We start from the raw sequence: 9685 nt of genomic DNA on the forward strand, positions 1-9685 counted from the left end.
AGAGCTTCTAAAATAAATGCCTTAAGGTCATTTAATTTAAAAAATGCCTATTCTGCCCTTTCACCCTGTAGGGCGTGCAGGGCAGATTACAATGATAAATATAGGGAAAAGGTTGGCGAGGATCCACCATGTACCCCCTCTGTCCATAGCATTGTCAACTTCTTCTCCAGTCTTTATCTGTCCATAGACATGATCAACTTATTCTCTAATCTCTGTCCATAGACATGATCAGTTTATTTTCCAGTCTTTACCTATAGACATGATTAACTTATTCTGCAGTTTCTTTCTATTGATAAACCTGAACAACTTATTCTCCAATCTATAGACATGGTCAGCTTATTCTCCAATTTCTGTCTGTCCATAGTTGCTTCACGCTGGCAATCCAATTGTCTATGAACAAGTTTCTTTGAAAAGGTCTTTTTAAAGACCCACCTCGTAGATCAATAAACCACGTGTCTTTCAATGTTTGCATCAGCTGTTCTTCGGTGACTGAGCAACAGACCCATTATATGGATGACCGTACCACATAGATTTAAACGTTTGTATCAGCTGTTCTCCGTCGACTGAGACTCCTGATGCAGGCCTAACGGCCAAAACACAACGTTTGTGTCAAGTCTTTTTTCACCAATAAACAAGTGTTTTTAAGATCAATCTATCCAGGTTTTGGTGTTCCGTGGTCAAACATCCCACTTTCTCCTAAACCAATGTCCATAGTTATGGCCAACTTATTCTCTAGTATAGCCATCTGCCCATTATCCATTTAGGACTAGATTCAGTAAATAGCACCCAAACCTAGGCACCAAAAATAATGAGCGCTGAGTGCTGTTCTATAAACAGTGCTCAGAGTTGGGGGCCATTTATAGGCTAGAGTGTATCATCGGGATCTGCACCCAACTTTGAGTGTGAGGATTTACACCAACTGAAACCTGGTGTAAATCCTCACACATAAGTTAGGTATGGATGCTCCAAATTCTGTAATACTGTACGCATTCTTAGTGGATGCCCTTGACCTGCCCCTCCCATGGCTTTGCCTCGTTTTCAGTTGCCCACTAAAACAAATTGTGCGTGCATCTTTATAGGATAGTGGTTAGCAAGATGTGCGTGTGAATCCAAATTATTGCCAATAAATTATTGTTAGTACTCAGTTATTGGTACTAAATGGCTCATTACCCAATTAAACTGCATATGGAAACTAGGCATGTGCCCAAATACACATGTGTATTTTGAGCGCTATGTATAGAATCCGGGTTTTTTTTTATTCCTAGTGGCCTAGTGGTTAGGGTGGTGGACTTTAGTCCTGAGGAACTGAGTTCAATTCCCAGCACAGGCAGCTCCTTGTGACTCTGGGCAAGTCACTTAACCCTCCATTGCCCCATCTAAGCCGCATTGAGCCTGCCATGAGTGGGAAAGCACGGGGTACAAATGTAACTAAAATAAAAATATCAGTATGTTCAATTTATTTATTTCCATTCTAACTTCTATCCAGGGGTTCTTATCCTTCATTAGTTCCCGAACCCTTTTAATTGATCAATGAAACCCTTGCACCCCGCTTCTTAAACCATGTGTTCACTGGTGACTACTGATAGTTAAAATGTACCTGTGTGAATTTACTCAGCTAAGTATTAAATTACCTGGACAAATTCCTTTGAAAACTACTGTAATAACTGCCCTCACTCTATCTAGAAAGTTTCATATTTCAAGACCCTTCACCGCACTCTGTTTGACCTCTTCGCAAACACCACTGGTTAAGAACCCCAGATCTATTCTATCACCTGTCCATTTATTTATCTAGCTGTCCACTTCGTCATTTTATCCCATTCATTTCTATCATCCATTCGTTCACACCACCTATTTATTCCATCCAGTTACTGAACTGTATCTGCCTCTCATTCTTTGGGGGTTGGGGGTGGGGGTCTAGTTGACACAAAAGAGGCAAACACCTCAAGAACTAAACTGGAGTGGCCAGATAGTAAAAGCACTCAAACCCTGGAAAAATACTGGTCCACACACTGGTGTATCATGAAGTAAAACAGCTTTACTGATAGTTCTTGAAAAATAAGGACACAGAGAAGAAAAATTGATCAAAATAACAGGGGAAAAGCAAAAGTGTAAAAGTCAATCAAAGTCCACAAGAGAAAGCCCTTGTTTTGAGTCTTAAGATGTAAATAGGTGTCCCTGTAGGTATCTTTCCCTTCTTCTGGGGACTTGTTAGAGCTCCTTCTCTGCTTCTGCTCTTTAGGATCCTGAGTGGGCACCCCAGGCTCCTTTCAGTGGATTCTGTATGATATACTCAAAGAACACATAGAACATAACATAAGAATAGCCATACCGGGTCAGAACAATGGTCCAGCTAGCCCAGTATCCTGTTTCCAATAGTGGCCAAGCCAGGTCACAAGTACCTGGCAGAAACCCAGATCCTGGCAACAATCCATGCTACCAATCCCAGGTCAAGCAGTATAGTGGAATTAGAAAAGGTACAGAGAAGGGCGATGAAAATGATAAAGGGGATGGGGTGACTTCCCTGTGAGGAAAGGCTGAAGCGGCTGGGGCTCTTCAGCTTGGAGAAAAGACGGCTAAGGGGAGATATGATAGAGGTCTATAAACTAATGAGTGGAGTGGAACGGGTAGATGTGAATCGTTTGTTTACTCTTTTCAAAAATACTAGGACTAGGGGGCATGCGATGAAGCTACAAATAGTACATTTAAAATGAATCAGAGAAAAACGTTCTTCACTCAACATGTAATTAAACTCTGGAATTCGTTGCCACAGAATGTGGTAAAGGCAGTTAGCTTAGCGGGGTTTAAAAAAAGGTTTGGGCAGCTTTCTAAAGGAAAAGTCCATAGACCATTATTAAAATGACTTGGGGAAAATCCACTGCTTATTTCTGGAATAAGCAGCATAAAATGTATTGAACGTTTTTGGGATCTTGGCAGGAACTTGTGACCTGAATTGGCCACTGTTAGAAAAAGGGTGCTGGGCTTGATGGACCTTTGGTCTGTCCCAGTGTGGCAATACTTATGTACTTATGTCTGTCTAAATAGCACACTATGGACTTTTCCTCCAGGAACTTATCCAAACCTTTTTTAAACCCAGATACTTTAACTGCTGTACTACATCCTCCAGCAAAGAGTTCCAGAGCTTAACTATTCATTGAGTGAAAAAATATTTCCTCCTATTTGTTTTAAAAGTATTTCCATGTAATTTCCTTGAATGTCCCCTAGTCTTTGTACTTTTGGAATGAGTAAAAAATCGATTTACTTCTACTCATTCTACATCACTCAGGATTTTGTAGACCTGAATCATATCTCTCCTCATCCGTCTCTTTTCCAAGCTGAAGAGCCCTAACCTCTTTAGCCTTTCACAGTTTATGAATCAGAACTTAGTTTAAATACTGTCAGTGTTAAATGCCCTGCATTCTAAGAGAAAAATATTTTTTAAAACACTATCATTTATTTCTTAGAGAGAGACACAAAAGATGGCTCCCATTCTCTTTCAGTCCAAGATAAAAATGGAACCAATGTATATAAGAACCAGATAATTCTTTATTATTTATTTATTTATTGCATTTGTATCCCACATTTTCCCACCTTTTTGCGGGCTCAGTGTGGCTTACAATATATTATGAATAGTGGAAATACAATTTGTTAAAAAAAATTCAGGTTATGGATTACATTAGCAGTTGAAAACAACAGTAACCCAACACAGCTATGTTTTGGCACACTATGTGCCTGCCTCAGGGGTAGATAATTATTGTTTAAAAATGTTAGATGTTAAGATAAAGGGGAAAAACTGTTTCTATATTCAGTTAGTCCTTGGCAGCAACTTGCACAAAACTCAGTGAATGAGAATGCATTTGGGACTGCACTGCATAAAGCATCTCACTGAGAGAGAGAAAAACATTGTCACTCCGGAAGCAAAATATTGAAATCCTCTTGCCAGCGTGTTCAGTTTGCACTGGGGAGACTGGTCTCTCACACCAGTATACTGGGACTCTTAATAGTAGAGCTGGGATGTCTTTCTTTGGTCTCACTTACCTTCCTGAAGCCCAGGTGATCAAGAGCAAATGCGGGCACTAGAGGCAATTAGCACTGGACTAGCACCCGTGTTTGCCTGAGCCAGCCAGCGTGTGTAAACAGTGCGCTCGCCAGCTCTGATTTCGAATAGCATGCAAATGCATGCGAAACAGGGACATCTGTATTCCTCCCCAATGCTCAGAGGGCAGCATGCCAAATTAGGGCACTGTTACCGCTGTAAACCCTATGCCAGCTCGTAGCTGGCATTAGGGTTTACAGAGCATTGGGAAGGAATGGGGAACCCTGTCCAGCATCCATCTGGATGCTAGCAGGCCCCCCATCCTCCCCACCAGAAGATGACCCGAACCCCCCCTGCCCCGCCAGAATAGATGGCTGGACTTCCAGCCCTCCCTGGTAGTCTAGCGCTCCCCTTCCTGGAGGTCTAGCGATCCCCAGAACTCTCCCCTGTACCTACAAATGAGGGAGGAGGGAGTAGCACTCCCTCCTCCTTCTTGTGCCCTGCCCTGCCCAGTGCACCCAGCTTTATGTTTGTAATGGCTTAGCTGTGCCCAGACACTGTTATAAAATTGGCAGTAAGCACCACTGTTCTTTTTTTTTTTTTATTTTTTTTATTTGCTTTTTAAAACTTACATTTCAAGTGATAACACTTGTAAAGAAATACAGATAGGTATGAGTAATGCAGGTAAATAACAATCAAAATTTTTTTTTGTATATAATCTTCTTTAGACCACAATATAAAGAGGGGGGTAGTTTAAGTAATTCTTCTAGGAGAAAGAAAACCACATAACACAAATTTTAACATATATATAGCTTAACACGCCTATCCAGACATCAACTTAATCAGCCCAATATCAGATACCAAGTTACTGACTTATTTTTTTTAAATCTATAAATGCTTTCAAATGTTCAGGATTGAAGAAGATATATTTAAGCCCTAAATATTTTATCACACATCTACAGGGATAGTTCAGATAAAAGGAGGCTCCTATTTCTAGGGCCTCCTTTCTAATTGCTAAAAATGCCCTTCTTCTTTCCTGTGTATGCTTGGCAACATCGGAGTACATCCATATTTTCGCCCCACAAAATAGGGACTGTATATGTCTCCGTTAGGTTCAAGTTTTGTCCATTTTTTTTCTTTTGTGACTCTATGTCCATTCCTGGTTCACTTTTCTTCTTTTGTGGAATATAATAAATTCGATTAATTGGAGGAATATGTTCTGGGGAGTATTTCAAGACCTCTATCAAATATTTTTTAAAAGCTTCTAAAAGAGAAATCCCGGGAGCTTGTGGGAAATTTAGAAATCGCAAGTTTAATCTACGATTATAATTCTCAAGTTGTTCAAGCTTCCTATGTATAGCAGCATTATCCTTTATTAACATGGTAGAAGTTCCTTGAATCTTTTCCACTTCAGTTTTAAACTGAACCATTTGGGTTTTAGAGTCAGTTTTAATTGTTTCTATAGATTTAGAAAGATTGTCAACAGTACTCACAAGTGCTGCCATACTTTCCGTTGAGTCAGTAAGTTTGGTATCAAGTTGTTGGAGAGCATCCCATATGCTCTCTAAAGTTACCGTCTGAGGTTTAATCAGAGAAACTCTGTAAGTTTGATAGCCTACCGGCTTCAAACCTCCGTCGGTTGAACTCCCTTCCTGACCTCTTGCTTGGGAAACCCCTTCGACGACTTCCGTTTCTGGGATCCCAATAGGAGAGGGAGGACCTTCGGGCACAGGCGGTATGTTGGGCTCCCGGGGCGAAAGAGTAACATCAAGCCCCAGGTCTCGTAGCTCTCCCAGCAACGAGACAGCAGGGCGGCTCCCGGTAAAAACTTCTGGAGTCCTCACGGTGAACCTTTCGATTGACGGCTGCGAAGGGGAGGAGGTCCTGACCGCCGAGGCTCCGGTCTTAACCGCTCCTTTGCGCTTCGTATGCGGCATAATGGTAAAGTAGAAAAAGATTTATTTCGCTGCCGTCGTCTAGAGGTCTCTTCCGAGTATGCGGCGTGCCGCCATCTTGAAACGCCCCCCGCATCAAGCACCACTGTTCTGTCTAAGCTGAGAGGGATTCCTCCAACTGCATTGCTACCAGTAGGGGGTGGTGATACAACATTGTGTTTTCAATCTCTAGGGACAGGCAGCTTCCCTGGAGTCCTGCAGAGCTTGCCTGTCCCTCTCTATTGAAAATGTGATGGTGAAACAGCACCCCCTACTGGCAGGACTGTAGGTGGCGGACTCCCACTCAGATTACAGGAAACAGTGCTAAGCACACCCCCACTGTGGTGCCTACATCTTGGTACCAGTTTATAGAATTACCCCCCATGCTTTAAAGGTCTATTTTGAGAGTAGAGTATTACAATTCACTTTGCCCTCTTCCCTTGCCAAAATGAAATGCTCACTCACTACTAGAAGAACAGAGACCAAAGGTCCCAGCACCCAGGGGACCTCTAACTCTAACTGGTATCTGGAATTGTGAGCTGCTTAGGGATTTTTTCCTTCATTTCTCTTTCCCTTTCTCTTCAGTCCAGTAATTGCAGTAACAGTCCTCCACCAGAGGCCATGCACTGGGGCTCCTTTTGGGACCCTGCAACAATGGAGCCTTGATCCAACCACTAGGTGTCACCATTATGCATTGATGAGTCTCCCTCCTCCCCAAAGATTGCTGCTTCTCTGGCATCGCCAGCCCTGTCTGACCCAAGGAGTAGAAGACTTGAGCTGGGATTCAAACCCACATCCTCCACATGACAGTGTGCAGTACTATCAATGAGCCAAGTTGCCCAAGAAAGGAACTTTTAAAAAAATGTAAAAATATTTATTATATTGTGACAAAAGACTGCATGAATACCACTGCTGTAAAAGAATGAACAATAAACGTAAGACACAGGCATATTGTTATTTTGAGAATTCTAGGTAGCATAGCTGAAATGTGCACAGTTCTGAAGTACATCAAAGTGGGATTAATGCTCTGGACTGTATTTACTGTGCACACATGCATCTCACCTGGACAGTTTAGCAGATGGAACAAGGAAGCTTTGACCCAATCACATTATGAGCACAGCCTCAGTTTGATCCATGATGTATTAATCTGCAAAAATATGAACAGATTTAGTGTTGCAATCTCCAGCTACATACTTCCCCACCTTCTCTTCAGACACAGTGAGCAAGGACTATGAGGCTACGTTCACCACCTGACAAACCTCAATCCCACAGCCATTCCAGAAAAAAAAACTTATTTACACCAGTAACAACAGGGATGAGTAAGAGGAAGTGTTTCAGTGCACTCTATTACACTCCTATCCAGCATCTATTCCCCAGGGGCGTAACCACAAGGGGGCCTTGGCCTCCATATGGGCTTAAGCCCCCTCCAAAATTGCTTCACTTAAATTACTGGCAGAGCTTCCCAAGCCCCAGCAGCCAAAGAGGTCCACTGCCTGAGCCCCTTACCGTGCTGCTTGAGCAGTGCAACAGTCAGCAGGGTGCTTCAGCCACTGATGCCAGCACTCCTGCGCATGCTCAGTTCAGGCACTTGAAAATGGAAAATAAGATGATAACCTTTGCGTTAGACAAGCCTATTACATTTTTCAATTAGCTTTCAGAGGCCAAATCCTTCTGTCTCAGGTCAGGTAAGGATAGTATGCTGCTGTTATGGTATCCTCTCCTGACCTGAGGAAGGAAGAGTTGGTCTTTGAAAGCTAGTCAAAAATGTATTAAAATTAGTCCGTTATAAAGATATCACTTTATTTTCCATTTTCTGATTTATTTGTATTTATTAACCTTTATTAACACATCTACTACATTACTTTATCCTAAATTATTTTTTCTACCTTTGTTATTTGGCAATTTTCTTTTTCTAATTCTGTTGGTCCCAGTCTCTGATTTCTGCTTTCCTTCATCTTCTCTTCACTCTCTATCCTGTCCATTTGTCATTTTTCTCTCACCTTCTTTTTCTTTCAGTTTTCTTCAATTTATTTTTCTGCCTGTCTGTCCAGATTTAATTCATTCTTACTATCCAGTCTTTATTTTCTCTCTTTTTACTTTGTCTACCTACAGCTTTTCATCTTTCCCTCACCTTGGTTCTGTCTTATGCCCCTTCTTCTTATTCTCCAGTCTTTCACTAACTCTGTTCTCTCCCCTCTTCCCATCCAGCATCTCCTCTCTATCTTCCCATCCTTCAATCCAGCATCTCCCTTCTTTCACCTCCATCCTTCCATTCAGTATCTACCCTCTTTCCTTATTCTTTCATCCAGTATCTCCCTCTCTCTCTCTCCATCCTTCCATCCAGCATCCTCTCTCTCCCCCATCCTTCCATCTAGCATCTCCCCTCTTTCTCTCTTCATTCTTCACGCTGTTTACCCTTTCTCTTCCTATCCGTCTATCTATAATCTCCCCTCTATCTCTCCCTACCCTTCCAACAGCATTTCCCCTCTTTCTGTCTCCATTCTTCTAGAGTCTCCCTTATTTCTCTCCCCTGCCATCCAGAGCCTCTCCTCTCTCTCCCCATCCTTCTACCCAGCATCTTCTCTCTCTCTCTCTACCCCTTTTCCATCCAGCGTATCCCCTCTTTTTCTCCCCATCTTCTCTCTCCCCTTTTCCATCCAGCATCCAGTGTCTCCTCTTGTATCCATCATGTCGCCTCCCCTCTTCCATTCCACATCTCCCACCTCTCTCTCTCACCCTCTCCCTCCTTCCATTCTCCCGATGAGCAGCAGCGGCGGCAAACCAAGAAGAAGCAGGCGCGGGGCCTCAGTGTTCAAGCCCACTCTGTCGGCTCTGCTGGTCCCCTGCCCCAGAACAGGAATTGATATCAGAGGGGGCAGAGAACCAGCAGAAATGACAGTGCACTGCTGAACACTGTGGCCCTGTGCCTGCTTCTTTTTGGGTTGCTGCGTAGCAGCAGCAGCAGCGTGGTAGCAGTGGCTCAGCCGGAGAATGTCCCACTTTGGCGGGAGCGCGGAAGATGACCTGCCAAAGAAGGAGTCTTCCACTGAAAGTGAGAGATTTGGCAGGTCTGCATTCAGTGGAGGCAGTGCATTAATATCTTTCTCATGGATGTTCATTGTGAATATCCTGAAAACCTGACTGGCTGGGGTGCCTCCATGATTAGGTTTGGGAATCATTGTCTTTGAGCAAAACAGGCTGAACTCTTTAAATAAGCAATTTGTACAAACTGAAACTAAAGTACAACATATTTAAGGCATCAGTTCAAGCAAACCATTTGTTAAACAGTTTAGTCATCCTTCTCAGAGGTATAATGCAGCCAAAACTAGAAGAAATCCATAATTTAACTGATCCTGGAGCGTGCCTGAAACCACAGGGCTTTTTATTCTACCTTCGTTGGGTCATCACTCAAGGATCACATAGAAAGAAGTGGAGAAACAGTCTAATGGTCAGAGCAGCAGGCAGAGACTCAGGGGTGCCTGGATCAAATCTCATATAACATAGTAACATAGTAGATGACGGCAGAAAAAGACCTGCACAGTCCATCTAGTCTGCCCACGATAAACTCATATGTGTATACCTTACCTTGATTTGTACCTGTCTTTTTCAGGGCACAGACCGTATAAGTCTGTCCAGCAGTATTTCCCGCCTCCCAACCACCAGTCCCGCCTCCCATCACCGGCTCTGGCACAGACCCCGTATAAGTCTGCCCTCCCCT

Source organism: Microcaecilia unicolor, chromosome 1 (assembly GCF_901765095.1).
Source record: "Microcaecilia unicolor chromosome 1, aMicUni1.1, whole genome shotgun sequence".
In the NCBI taxonomy this organism is placed as follows: Eukaryota; Metazoa; Chordata; class Amphibia; order Gymnophiona; family Siphonopidae; genus Microcaecilia; species Microcaecilia unicolor.